Source organism: Panthera leo, chromosome C1 (assembly GCF_018350215.1).
Source record: "Panthera leo isolate Ple1 chromosome C1, P.leo_Ple1_pat1.1, whole genome shotgun sequence".
In the NCBI taxonomy this organism is placed as follows: Eukaryota; Metazoa; Chordata; class Mammalia; order Carnivora; family Felidae; genus Panthera; species Panthera leo.
This window is the reverse complement of record NC_056686.1, coordinates 163,669,334-163,683,474: the sequence shown is the minus strand read 5'-3', so window position 1 is coordinate 163,683,474 and position 14,141 is coordinate 163,669,334.

The following is a 14,141-nucleotide window of genomic DNA, read 5'->3' as shown; positions in this document are numbered from 1 at the left end:
TTGGCAGTCCGAGTCGCGTTCGGGCTTTTTCGGCGGGCACTCTCGCTGTCTGGGGCTGGGCGCCTCCGTGCGCTCCCACACGTCCGGCCTTCGACGCGGTCCCGTCCCTCCTGGCCGGCGGCGTCCCCCTGCGCGCGTAGGGGATGGGGACGGGGACACACCGGGGGTGCAGACGGAGCGGGCGGGAGAAGCCAAACAAAGCCTGGGGAGAGCGCGAGCGAGAAGGGGCTATAGAGGGGGTGGGGCAGCGTGTGTGCGGATGGGGTGGGGGGTAGGGGGACAGAGAGAGAGACAATAGAACTAGAGAGCAAGAGGAGGGAGAAAGGGCAGCTCAACGCAGCAAGTCTAAGCTGAACGCAGCCCCCTGGGAGAGGCACTGTCCTTCAGAGGGTCCCTGCCGTTGGGTGGTTGTGGACTGGTAAAGAAGAGTGAGCCACTCATTTCAGCAGCAGACAGATGGGTCTGTAGGTATAACTAACGCGACAGATAGGCAGGCGCTGGTCTTCCCAGGGATCCTCCTTCCTGGGGAAAGGAGCCAACACTTCCCTCAGAGGCTTGCAATAGCTTATCTGTGGAGTGTCAGGCTATCCCAGAAGAGATTCCGTGATCAAAGGCTTGGGAAAAGTGATAAGAACACAGTTTTTTTCCCAGCTAGCGACGCTGAGCAAGTTCCTGGGACCATGGCCACTTTCTTCACTTGTCATGCTTTCTTCCTCTCCGTTTCAGCCAGACTGCCCAGTATTCCTATAGAATTGTAAAGCCTGTGCCCTTCTACAGTCAGAGCCAATTCTGGACATTTGCTGATGACACCAAGAGGGAAAGACTGACCGTGACCCTGGGAATACAGGTCACCAAGAACATTTTCAGCCCTACTTCCCTTAGTCTGGAAGTGGGGGAGAAGCAATAGGAGTCTGGTCACTCGGGTTTTAAACACTAGCTTTGAGTTGTAAACTCCATTCAGGGAACAATAGGAAATGGTGCAGGTACTTGGTTAGTTCATTTCATTTTACCTACGTTGAGCCCCTTAACTCCTAAAACAAACCATTTCTTGCATATGAGCATGGGTGCGTTACTTGGTCTTCTTTTCCTCATTCGTAAAATTGAAGGATTGGATCAAGGTACCTTCCAGTTCCAAAATTAGAACAGGTATCTCTGTTCAGGAATTTGCAGAGGAATGTTCCTTATTTAAACATACGATGCAATCATGGGGTGAAGAACACGAAATACAAATTTTTAAAGGAAGAGAGTGAAGTAACACAGCATTTAATCCAGCTGAATCTCCATTTCCAACTTTTGTGTTTCTAATGTTGATAATTCACTGTTACATGAGGTCACATCTAAAACAGTTAATGCTCCCTAAGTGAGAAGGCAATGTCACCTCTGAGACCCAGCATGGAAATCAACCAGGGAGAACTATGGGGGGAGATCATTTGCTGTTCAAGAGGAAACCATTTTCCTGCACTAAGAAGAGGCTCTTAGACTTTAGAATCCTTGGGTTTTCCAGTAACAAACCCTGCCAGGATGTAGCTGATTTTTCTGAGCCTCTAATTTTTTTGTTCGTATTTTGTCCTCTTTTCACTGTTGTGTTAGTTTTGGAGTTTGAGGACAACAGACAGACACAAACCCAACTTTGTGGCAAGACCACTTCTCAGTTACGCACATCAAATTTTAACAGTTGTGAGAATGTCCGCGGTTAAGGCTGTTTCACCTAATGTTTGTCTAAGTTGAGAAGGTTCCAGTGATGAAATTTAAAGTCTGTGGCTAATGAGGAACACAGGTTTTTTTAAACTTCATGTTTAGAGGGCAGTTCTTTAGCCTCTCTGTTGGAACTATGACAATGTGGGTCTGATAAAATATGACTTGGTTTGAAACTATCAAATAGCATTATAAAAATGTTTGGACTAGATTTAGGTCTCCTCAAAGGTGGCAGATTGATAGAGCATGGATAAAGCAAGTCAGCTTCCAGGAATGATTGCTTCGTGAGAAACTGGGCCCTTCTTTCTCCGGAGTGACATGACATTCCCAGACAACGTCTTAACTTGCAGAGTCCTCAAAGCACGAATCCCAGCTTCCTTCCCTGCTGAGAAGCCTCTCTCGCAGGAGTGGAAATTTCTCTAGGAATTCTGTAATGGAATGGTACCTTGCTGAAGCTAGGGGTCACCAGGTCATTGCATTCTAATCAGCCAGAAGCCAGCAAGGCCGTCACCATAGCTAAAACCTCCAGAACAAGCCTGTGAAATATGTTCTCTGAGCTCTCTGATCTCCTAGGTCGACCACCTCCATAAGTGGTTTCCCTCCCAGTCCCGCCAGGTTCTCACGTGGACCATAGCCCCACCCGATGGCAGGGCCTCATGGTCCCACTCAGTCTGTTCCCCCTTCCTCCATCCTCTTACCTCACCGCCCTTCTAGGTACATTTGCATCTCATTTGTGTGACTGGTGCACCTAAGGCTAGTGGCTCTGTAAAGCAGGAGAGGGTCTGTCATCATTCCATAAGAGCAGCTAAAAATTCTGGACAAAGTATTTTGACTATAAGTGTTGATTGATCCCAAATCATTTAAGTATTGCTTCTTCAAAATACCATAGGTTGTTTTTGACTCAAGACTTTTATGGCTAAGACAAAGAACAAAGTTTTAGCTGAGACAAATAAACCTGCCCTGTGGATAGCTCTCTAAATAGATCATTTACATATATATGCATGTGTTCATACATGCATGTAAAGCTCCAGTTAGAGTTTTTCCTATGCTTGGTATCTTAACTACCTCCATATCTGGGCCCTCTAGCACATACTAGTCAAAGGAAACAATATCTGTCTTGTTCACCTTCTTCACCATTAGGGGATGGTCTTCTTCCGCATTTTTTGCTGATCAACTAATTACAAGAAGCTCTGTGCCGACATGTTCTGAGCTCAGATTTTACAGAGCAGTCACTCTTTCTTTTCTCTCTGCCCCCACCCCCGCTCCCCTCCTCCCTCCTTTCTGCAGTGGTGGGAGGGATTTTACCAACTATGTTGGCTTTTTACTAGATAGAATAATCTATGGACTAAGCGCCTTACCCACCCCTCAGAAGCCAATCCCCCATAGTTAGTTCCCGGGTGGACTATTAAATGTCCCTTCTCTACCTTGCTCCCGTGGTTGCCGCTGTGGAGCAGTAGCCACCTCACCGGGAAGTTGTTGGTTCCTCACATCACACTGGTTTCTGAAAAGCTCGATGAGTATCTTACCAGCAGGCCCAAAGTCAGGAGCCACAGCATCAGCCAGACCACGTGACTGCCCCTTCAAGCCGGCCTCAATCACTTTTCTGTGCACAAGGAAGCAAAAGCATCTGCCCCACCTTCTGACTGGCCAACAAGTATCCCGCATTTGCATAAAAATGAAATCAGCCCACAGATGTCGATTGCAAGCGTTCTTAGCAGAGCACTCTGCTAGGCACTAAGGAACCAGATACTGGAGGGGGTAAGGTTTGCTAAGAACACTGCAGAATTTCTGAAAATAGCTACAGGAAGAGGAGAAAGCTCCCGGAGGCCAAGCTGCAGCGAATCCTGGAAAGCAGTGCTTGACACCGGAGGTCCAGTCGGCCAAACGGCTTCAGCAGAGCAGCATATTTTTACAGAGTTCATTTAAACCATTATGTCGTGTACATTCTCTTTTTTTTTAAATGATACATCACTGCTGACAGTTGGCATGTACTGTTTTCATAGCTTAGCCTTTATAAATATTACGAGCACATATCACAGCAGTATTGTTATAACGAGTTACAATGATGTGTTCTTTGAGAGAGTGCCAATGACTGGTTTATATCCTTGGTGATGCTGCAGCATCATAATAAATGTGGTATAAATCTTTTCCAAGGTTCAGCAGTTCTTTTGAGCCAAGAACACTACATGTGGGTTGTTGGATTCCCCGTGTCGCCCCCAACCTTTGAAACCTCTGCTTCCTCAATGCTTTGATATATAGTTCCCAATTTTGAGGATGTTAATATGGTCAGTGATCTAACCACACTCCTTTAATAGAGGGCGGCCTTTATTATAATCTGGAAATAATTTTCATCTAAACATCACCAACAGCTAAACATAATAAAATATGTATAAGTCAAGTAACATTACCCAGAGGCCGCATGGGCTTTAGCAGAGTCAGCCCCTGCCGCTCTACAGCCATGGGACTCGGGGAGGCAGGGAGGGAGGGGGCGTCTCTGTTTGCTGTCACAGGGTGCTGTCATTGTTGGGGGCAAATGGGAGAAAGCAGTCACCCTCTACTAAGATGGCTCTGTTACCACAAAGGTAGGCCAGCAGGTTTTCTCAGGGAACATCAGGACCCAAAGCAAGGGGCTAAGGCAGTGAAATAAGCAGCATGCTAGAGGCAGGGGCTGACAGCGTTCATCCCTTCCAGTCATGAACTCACTTTGTTGATTTGGCCAGGGGGCCTGGTCTTTGGTCTTGGTTCCCTTCTTTCTACCATATGGGACCAGGGTAAGGACAGAGAAATATAGAATTTTAATAATGCTGGGGCACCTGGGTGGCTCAGTCAGTTAAGCATCTGACTTCGGCTCAGGTCACGATCTTGTGGTTCATGGGTTTGAGTCCCCCATCGGGCCCTGGGCTGACAGCTCAGAGCCTGGAACCTGCTTCAGATTCTGTGTCTCCTTCTCTTTGCCCCTCTCCGCTCACACTGTCTCTCTCTCTCTCTCAAAAATAAACATTAGAAATAATAATAATAATAATAATAACAACAATGGCTCCAAGTCCACACTCACTATGTCAGGACCATTCTGGCTAAGACGGCCACAGCCCTGACTTCTCACATTGCCCTATAGAAGGACACCATCTCTGGCCCTCAAGTACCTGAATCATGTCCATGAGAACAGGTCCCACATACACTGGTCCCTTCCAAGTAGGGTGCATTAGAATGATTAGTTGGAATTGTAGGTATCGCTTCTTGGCCTTTTGGCTAAGATCAAGTGTGGAATTGTAGGTATACTGAAAACTAAACAACTGAACCCTGAGTGATTAAATCTTCATTTCACCCTGCTAATTGTATACATGGGCCAAGAGCTGCCTTCAGATAATCACGCTCAACAGAAATTGGCTGTGGAAATGGAATTGATCTATAAGCAGCTGTCCCAAGCTTGAGGTGGTAATTCTTTTGCAAAACATTAATATATTCTGTATCATCGATGAAACCACACCTGAGTCAGAACAAATGCAATAGGGTGTTTTAGGGGAAAGTATAACAACACCAGGGGGGAAACTCCCTGTAAGGTACGGGCTTCATTCAGGCTCTAAATCACCTCCATTCCTGAGTAGGCTGGGGTGACTTCATTACCTTTTCCTGTGAATTATTAATACCAGAAACACTGAGCCTTGAGGCAACGGTTGGGAAAAACTCTATGCATGGAGGAAATGAACCCCACCTATTTTCAAGGGCTTCTCCTTTTCTTTCCTGGAATTTCCTCAGTCTCCCCCCACCCGCCCCAAGTTTCTTAAGTGTTTGTGTGTTTGAAATAGCTGCCACCTGACTCATTAGAGCATGTAGTGCTATTGGTTGAGTTTGCTTATTCTTTCAGGAATATCTTTTTGAAAGAGAAACCTAGTTCGTCTAACTTTTTTGCAGTGCATGTCCCAAGTCCCAAGCGACCTATGGGGATGTGAGTTCTGAAGAAATTCTCTGCCTGCTTTCTGCTTTGCTGGGAAAATAAGCTGATAGGTGAAAAATGACTTCCATCAGTGGACCCCTCCTATTGCCACAGTAACCTGTAATCTCAAAAGACAGTTGCTCCTATCTGGGGAGCCAGGACTCCTGCTCCCACTACACCAGTCTCCTAGGTTTTATTCCCCATCCTTCCCGACCCTCGGTGTGGCCAGCACTCTCCCCTTAGACTCCTCCCCCTCTCTCCCTGATCCCCTGGAGCCACTTGGTCTCAGGACCTCTCACTTGCCCTCTTGTCCTCACACCTGTCCTCTATCCACAGATACCTCCCTCGACTGTCCAGACATTGTGAAAGCATCTTGTTCAAAATTAATTTTATTATAATCCACATCCCCCAGCCCCTCTCTCAGCACTGGACCTAGAGGGGAAACTAAGTAAAATCTGAAAGATTAAGTCAAAAGTAAATCTTGCATATGTGTGCAGTTCTTAATGCCCTAAATACATAGACCAAAGAAGACTTGGAAAATTGGAGATAGGAAGAAAACTGTGGACATTTTTTGGACCATAATTTCCGAAGTAAACCTATTTCAGAAGAAAACTGTGACAAGTCACTGACCCTTGGTTCAAAGTGGACTTCTAAGCCTGAGAAAGATGCATTTGACTGAGTGGGGGAAAGAAGGTTCACGAGGCTTCTGGAACCTTAACCGTGTCTCAACCTCTTGAGGAATTAGGGATAAATGAAATCAGAAACATGTGGAATATATTTCCCTTTAAATACATTTGAGGCTAGAAATTAAGGGGAAAGTGTTCAGCTAAAGTTATTTAGGGTTTGGCTTTACCCACAACATCTGAAAAATAGTTCAAGATGTTAGATGAACCCAAAGTGCAACCACGTTCACCTTCTACTGAAAACAGAGTGTGTGTAGCAGCTGAGAGGAGACATGTTTAATGTCAAGTTAATAAAGGAGAAAAAGGTATGTTGGAGCTGAAAGGAGGAGGGAATGTTCAAATATGCACAGAAAAAAAAATTGTTAAAGCTAGAGGGGCTTTGGCCAGAGACAAGGGGCAAAGGGACCTGAAGCCTTAGTACTGTTTCGGCCACATGCACCTCCCTGGGGACATAGGATTCACTTAGCAAACAGTGTTTTTCATGAGACTCTCTTTTGTCATATGATTTTCCCTCAAAAGTTGAAGCTATTGCACCTTGATCATAACAGAGGTGTCTTATAAGCACCAAAGATAAGTTTGAATGTGACTGGCTTTTAGCTAGATGTCTTAAAAGAACTGGTGGGTTTTTATGCCTGAGTGGTTGAACTCTTGGATGCCCTGACACTCAGTAAGTCAGGACCACATTGGGCTACCGTATAAGAGGGAGAGCCTGAGACTTCTCTAGAACTACCTACAGCAGCAGAACAGGCTCTTAGTCTATGGGTCTGCTGTTGTCTCTTCTGGGACCCAATGGATGGTAGAGCTGTCACTACATTATTGGACACAGAAGGACCGGCTTTCTTTAAAGCCCACAGTCTATACATCTGCCACCATTTCTGCTGTGTCCCCTCGGTCTGGATTGATGGAATCCATGGCCCTGAAGTCCCCTTTTGAGCCAGCGATCATCCTCTTTCTTTTCTCCCTGGGCCTCAAGACAAGAGACGGCAATAAACTTGACTTGTACCCTATTAATACTTGTGGAGTCTGGGACTGTCTGCAAAGGGAGAAAAACTTGCTTCTTGCTCCACCTATAAAAAACTAGAAAAGAAGCCTTAAATCAGACTAAAAATCTTGATAAAACTTAGAGATGGAAGAACAGGACCAAAAGATTATGTCTCAGAGGATGCCTCTGGAATTTGGGGACACGAATTTGGCCAAGTCTATGAACATCTTTTTATTTCAATTTTCCTGTCTGCGAAATAATAGGATAACAATGGCTGCTCTGTTGATTCCATAAAGGGATTGTTATATGATCAAATGAGATTAAACGTGTATCGGTGCTTTGAACGACACGAAGTACCCTCCAGCATTCCACACCTCTCTTCTGAGCTCTGAGTGGCCTATCTGATACTTTTACCTGAATGTTCTACTGGTATCTCACACTTGACATGTCCAAAATGGATCTCTTGATCTTCTCCTACAAATTTCCACCGATTTCAACCTTCTCATTTCTGCATATGACTCCACCACCCAAGCAAAGGTTTAAACCAGAAGCTGGGGAGTTTTCCCTGATGCCTCCCTCTGCCTCCTACTGCCAATTCACCATGTCCTATTGATTCAGCTCCATTTTTCTGGAATTTGGGCACTTCTCTAGCCCAGGTTCTATCCCCCTCACCTCAACCACTGCCAAAGGCAGCTATTAGTCTCTCTGTTTCCTCTCCACCCCTACGCCCTCCCTCTTCCATCTCTTCCCACCCACTCCCCACCCACTCCCCTGCAGAGTCTGTTCACCTCACTGCTACCAGAGCAGTCTTTCAAATTTGATCCCGTCACTCTCCTGCTCCAAATGATTCAGGCTTTTCTGCCTCCCAGGAACCTGAAGAAAAATTCAAGGACATAGGAATTGAAAGAAGCCTCCACTATGCTGGGACTTAGAATGTGTGACTTACCAAGGTCTTTTGCTGTGAGACACAGGTGCAGAGCTAATATATCTTCAAAACTCCCCTCTCCACAAGCTCTCTGACTGAGGCCTGACAACTGGGTCTCCCTCAGCCAGAACTCCTCACTGGTCACACCGACAAATAGGTCCCCCCATTGAGGGGATGTGTGTGTGTGTGTGTGTGTGTGTGTGTGTGTGTGTGTGTGTCTGCTTATTTCTGCAACTCTTGTGCCTACCATCTGTTTACCAGCTGTAATTTCAGGAAGGAAAGAGGGGAGGGAATGGAGGATAATGAAATTAATAACAAGATGAGTTCTTTTCCATTTGTATTCCCTATTGATAATAAGTATTTTTTACTTATTAATGGTCTAAAATTTTCTCTCTAGATTTTGAGGATTTTCTTGATGTCCTAAAAATGTTAAATTTGGAAAAACCTCACACTATTTTTACTAAGCACCTGAGAAGTTTCTGGAAAACAAATGGGTTTACAATTTGGAATACAAGCAACTCATAACATCCATGTGCAAAGTCTTGGCTCAGTAGATCATCTAAGACAAAATTTTAATTTAAAACTGACTTCCTCAGCCACCCCTTATTAGTGATTTGTACTCAAGAAAGATAAACTAATTTTAACATTTTCCCAAATGAAATATATTTTAAAAAGATTAATTCACCACCAGAAATATTCTCGAAAGTTTTGGAAAGCTAAACATAAATGCTTTCTGAGCTATCTGTTGTTTGAAATTATTGAGTCAGAATTTTAATGCTTTTGGCCAAAAGCCATTTCAAAATGTTCACAGTAAAAATTAAGTATAGTGTAGTTTTGAGGAGAAGTCATGTATTTTAAACAGAACAGAGCTAAAATATTTCTAAGCCTTCATAGTTTTTATTTTCAATTATCTGCACTTGTGTTCTAATCCAGAAACCCAAATGATCAAGGGTAACTGAACATATTTAAATTTTTGAGGGGCGCCTGGGTGGCTTGGTCGGTTGAGCGTCTGACTTCGGCTCAGGTCACGATCTTGCGGTCCGTGAGTTCGAGCCCCGCGTCTGGCTCTGTGCTGACAGCTCGGAGCCTGGAGCCTGTTTCAGATTCTGTATCTACCTCTCTCTGACCCTCCCCTGTTCATGCTCTGTCTCTCTCTGTCTCAAAAATAAATAAACGTTAAAAAAAATTTTTTTTAATTTTTGATGGCACCTTTTCTCAGCCATCAAGTGTCAAGTATGATTAATCTGAGATGCGGAGGAGCGAGGTGGTTTGGACAAAGTCGCACATGCGTAGTGTAAGGAAACAGTATGGGCGTCGTGAGTCTTAGAACCCTGTCCCTTCCTCTCTGCCTGCCACGCCCCTAATCATCAGCTGTGTCATCCAATTTCTCAGATGTTCAACTGCAAAGTAAGAATATAAAGGCAGGTGGTTACTCAAAAATGCTTTCCACGTTCTGAAACACCTGATCCAAGCTTCTATGATTTAACACACCGAATCATTTGTAATGGGGAAAATCTTCAAGTGAATCCATTTAAGGCAGAAACTAAAAATGTCAGAGCCTGGGTAAGGTTTGAATGAGACTTGACTTTGAAAAACAAAACTAAAAATTATTAAAAGAGGTTAACTTCGTCATATTTTAAGTTGGGAGTTATAATTGCATAAATTACTTTTTAGAACCAAGAATGAAACACATGGGAGATTTTCTTCACATGATTTTTCTACCAAATTTATGATAGTATAATACCACATTGTGATATTCATTACTCTCATAAAAATAGTAAAATATTTTAGAACTTCATTATTTTCTCAGGGGCCCTCTGACTCATTTGATTTTCAAACATCTCTGATGAATTACTATCCCATCAACATTCCTCTTGATTTTTTTCCCCTTTCACTTACAGCTAATTTTTCTCTTTCTTCCATTCCCATCTGTCAGTAGCTTTGTGTGTGATTCACACAATTGTCAACATCGTTGTATCAGCTTCACGAAATCCCGCATCTTTTACAAGACTTGCAACTTCACTTTGCAGTAGATTTATATTGTTTTGTCAGAGGAATTGGCAAGTCTAGCATGGAATGGGAAAGACACCTTTAAGTGATGGCTAATTTTATAAATAAATGCATAACATTAACGAACATTTTCACGTTATGGTAACTTTTGCTCCCGTGTGCTTTTTTTAACGAAAGGGACACACTGAGATAATAAGGCAGTCTTGTATTTGTGAGTTCTGGAATCTATCTCTCTTTTTGTTTACACAAAGCCATCTTATACAAAACTCGAAGATGTTTTCCTGATTCCTGACCCCTAGGAAAATTCTACATTTTAGAAACACAATACTAATACTATTGAAACCCTCCTCATTTGAATAATTAAGAAATGAAAAGCCTGGACAAAATAATGCTGCATCAACTCTAAAACAGTTGTTTGCTATAACAGCTCATGGCAAAATTGGGATAACTGCCTTCACAGGATATTTCACAGTGAGAAATATTTCTTTTTAAAAATATTCTTGGTGGCAGAATCCGTGATATCTTCGTGTGAAAGGCCATTTATCAGGTAATAAGGTGGCAGATCACCTTACAAGGATCCTCAGCTTGAGGTCATTTGTTTCTGAGAAAAGGTGGTCTCAGTGGGGTCTGTGTCCATATTACAGGAAAAAGGAACGGATTGACCTATTGATGCTGGAAGGTAACTTTTAGAATATCTAGTGAAAACAAATGCTGTTACAGAAGGTGCTTGGGCAGCCATTCTGATGATTTTGCTTTCTCTGCCCTGTGGCTTTTCTGAATTTTGTCTGCTGATGTGTCATGTGGCTTCAAGATGGAGCCCTAAAGGCCAGATGACTGAATAGTACTAAGCATGGGTTTCCGAGCCAGGATTCCCCATCGACCTTTTACCCCAAACTGCCACTTCCAAGCAGAGCCTAAGGCAGTGGGTTGCTTTTGGTGGAGACGCAAACCCAGGAAACAGGAGTGAGACCCTGCAGGCAATAAGACAGGAGGGAAAGCCAAGGAAAGTTTATGTTGTCCAGTTGGTCAATCCTGTGGGTGACTGGAGCTCACCCTCACCAGGACCTTCAGAGAAACCGCAAGAATGTACCTAAGAATTACCGGCCGGGGCCACTCCCGTAACCGCCGATCAGGAGCTGCCTGTGAGGCCTTGCCCTCTGGCACTTCCAGGTTGTGTGTTCACGAACAGGTTTCCGCAGGCATCTCTCTCGCCGTGGTTGTTAAAAGGGCCTCGGGGCAGGAAGCAAGATGTCTGCGGTGTAGCTGAGGTGAGGCGCTGTCTGATCTGGCCAGCATGAAGCTAATTATAGTAGCAGCAGCTAGAGAAAAAGGTGCGCCAGGGAGGAGCCAATGCAGACGAAGCGTTCCAGGCAAGGAGATACAAACCCTGAGGAGAAGACTAACAGAAGTGAACTCCGCTCAGGACACTCAGCAGTCATGTCGGCCAAGAATGGGGCGCTTTTGTAGTGCCTGCATATGGTGACACGGAGCACGGGCAAAGGGCCCCCACCTCTTTCTACCGTTTTCCACATTCTTTCTCAAATGCCATTGTCACCGTGCTTGTTTGTCACCGCTGCCCATTCAGGATGGGTGAGTTCTTATCACAGTCAACTGGCTTCACAGGGCCCCAGAAGTCTCCACTGCAGTCTCTGATTCTGTAGACTAGGAGAGGCTATGACTCACAGTAGGTACTCTATAAATAGTAACTCTTTTTATTTTTGCTCTTTTAACCAACTCTTCGCTCCTTTTGCCTATACGGTTAATTCTTTAAAATTTGTTTGCTTAAACCCTGCCTTACTCCAAAAGCTCCCCAAAGTGGCAGGTTCTAAAGGTAAGTCCCACCAGGGCTTTTGTCCCTGTATGTCCCTACACAGAGAGAGCCTGCTCGAGGGCTATTCCTTGGGGAATTAGAAAATTAAAGCCAAACCAGGTTAATGAACATATTCACCTATGACACAGTATTTATTGGGCACCTCTTATGTGCCAAGCACTGGTTTAAAAAGGCAGGGATGGTGGTGAACAGCACTATTCCTTCTCTCGATAGGCTCACAGTCCACTGTGGGGAAGGGAAACAGATCACTAAAGAGACAGTTGTGACACAGGGGGGTGGAGCTAAGCACAGGGAGCTGGGGGAATATTCACCCTAGATTTGGAGGAAGAAGGGGCATAATGGAGGAGTCACTTGTTTGCACCTTGAAGAAAGTAGCCAGCAACTCCGGGTGCAAAGCCCTGGGGCACCTGAGGGGTACAGGGCAGGCAGATTATGAAGAACCTTGTATAAAATGGTGCGCAGGCAGCATTTGCTCTTAAAGGATACGGAGAACCATGCAAAAGATATCCAGCATCTGTCCACTTCTCACTATCCAGTCTAAGCCACCGTCGTCTCTTGCCTCCATTTTGATGGCCTCCTAATCGTTTCTGCTTCCACTCTTGCCCCACCAAAATCTTCTCAGCACACCACCCAGAGTGATCTTGCTAACTATAACTCAGATCATATGATGCCTCTGCTCAAAACCCCCCCACAGTTCTCCTGACCACTCAGACTAAAAACCAGAGTAACCTCAGTGGCCCAAAGGCCCTCGGTGATGTTACACCAACACCATGCCGTTACTCCGTGCCCCCCTCTCACTGGGCAACACTATTCTACCCTCCTTGCCATTTCCCTACATAGCAGCCATGTTCTTTCCCGACGATTCCTCACCTACAATGACCTTCTGCATATACACGTGGCTTGCTACCCTCACTTCATTCAAATTCCTGCTCAAATTGTGTTTAGCAGTGAGGTCTTCCAAAGCCAGACTATGTATAAAATGCCAAACTCCCTTTCCCCCCACCCTTTCTTACAACCCTTACTCTGCTGATTGTCCTCCCTAGCATTTATCACTCTATGACATAGATATTTCTGTATTTTATACTCACACATATATATTAACTTACTTATGTTATGTATTGTCTCCCCCAGCCCCCGCTGGAACTTGAGCTCCATGAGGCAGGAACTTTGTTCTGTTCTCTGCTGATCCTCATTGCCTAAGTCAGAGTAGCATCTGAGTAAGGATTCGTCGGACAGATGAATGAATGAATTATTTGAACAGTTTTCAACAGGAGAGTAACAGGATCAGATTAGCATTCAGATGGCAGCACAGCTGGGAACAGATTAAAGGAGAATAAGACCAAGGAGGCCAGGTAGGGTGAGGGCCTGAGCTGATGATGGAGCAGAGGGGAAGGCAGGAGAGACAGGGGGTGAGAGGTGTTGGGAGCCGAATTCTGCAAGTCTTGGGGCTGACTGACAGAGGTGAGTGAGTGGGTGGAGTCAGGAGGACCCTTAGCTTGTGGGAGGGTCAGAAGGGTGTCCTGACCCCCTTAAGATGAGGGGACAGGAGATGAGGAGAAGGGGGCAGACGGAGGGGAAGGGTTGGAGAAATTCTCACTTCTACTTGCCATGTGAAATAAAATACAACAACAAAATGTTTGCTGAAAATGAGGGAGAGGTCATAAGTTACGGAAAATCTCCTGTGAGGGCTGTAGGAGAAAGCTCAGAGGGGACCTGTCAAAAACATCAAAGGCAGCCTTGAGTAAGAAAAGAAATCACACAAGAGCATGAAAGACTTGTGAATCGGGGTGTGAATCCAGGCCTTGCCAATTCACTTTACGAAAGTGATTTAACCTCTTTGAGGCTCAGTTTGCTCCTTAGGAAAAGGGATGAATATATTCTATTATGCCCAGCTATGATGCACCTTAAGTAAGATTAATATGCTTATATCACATAGCCAGGGCCCGGTAGATCCATATTTTCTGGGGACTCGAATTCTTACAGTCGTTAAAACAATCTTTAAAGACTAGAATACCAGTGTTTTGTGTATTCATCCAGAGTTTGCCTATATGAATACAAACATGCAAGTCTCCTCCTCTTCT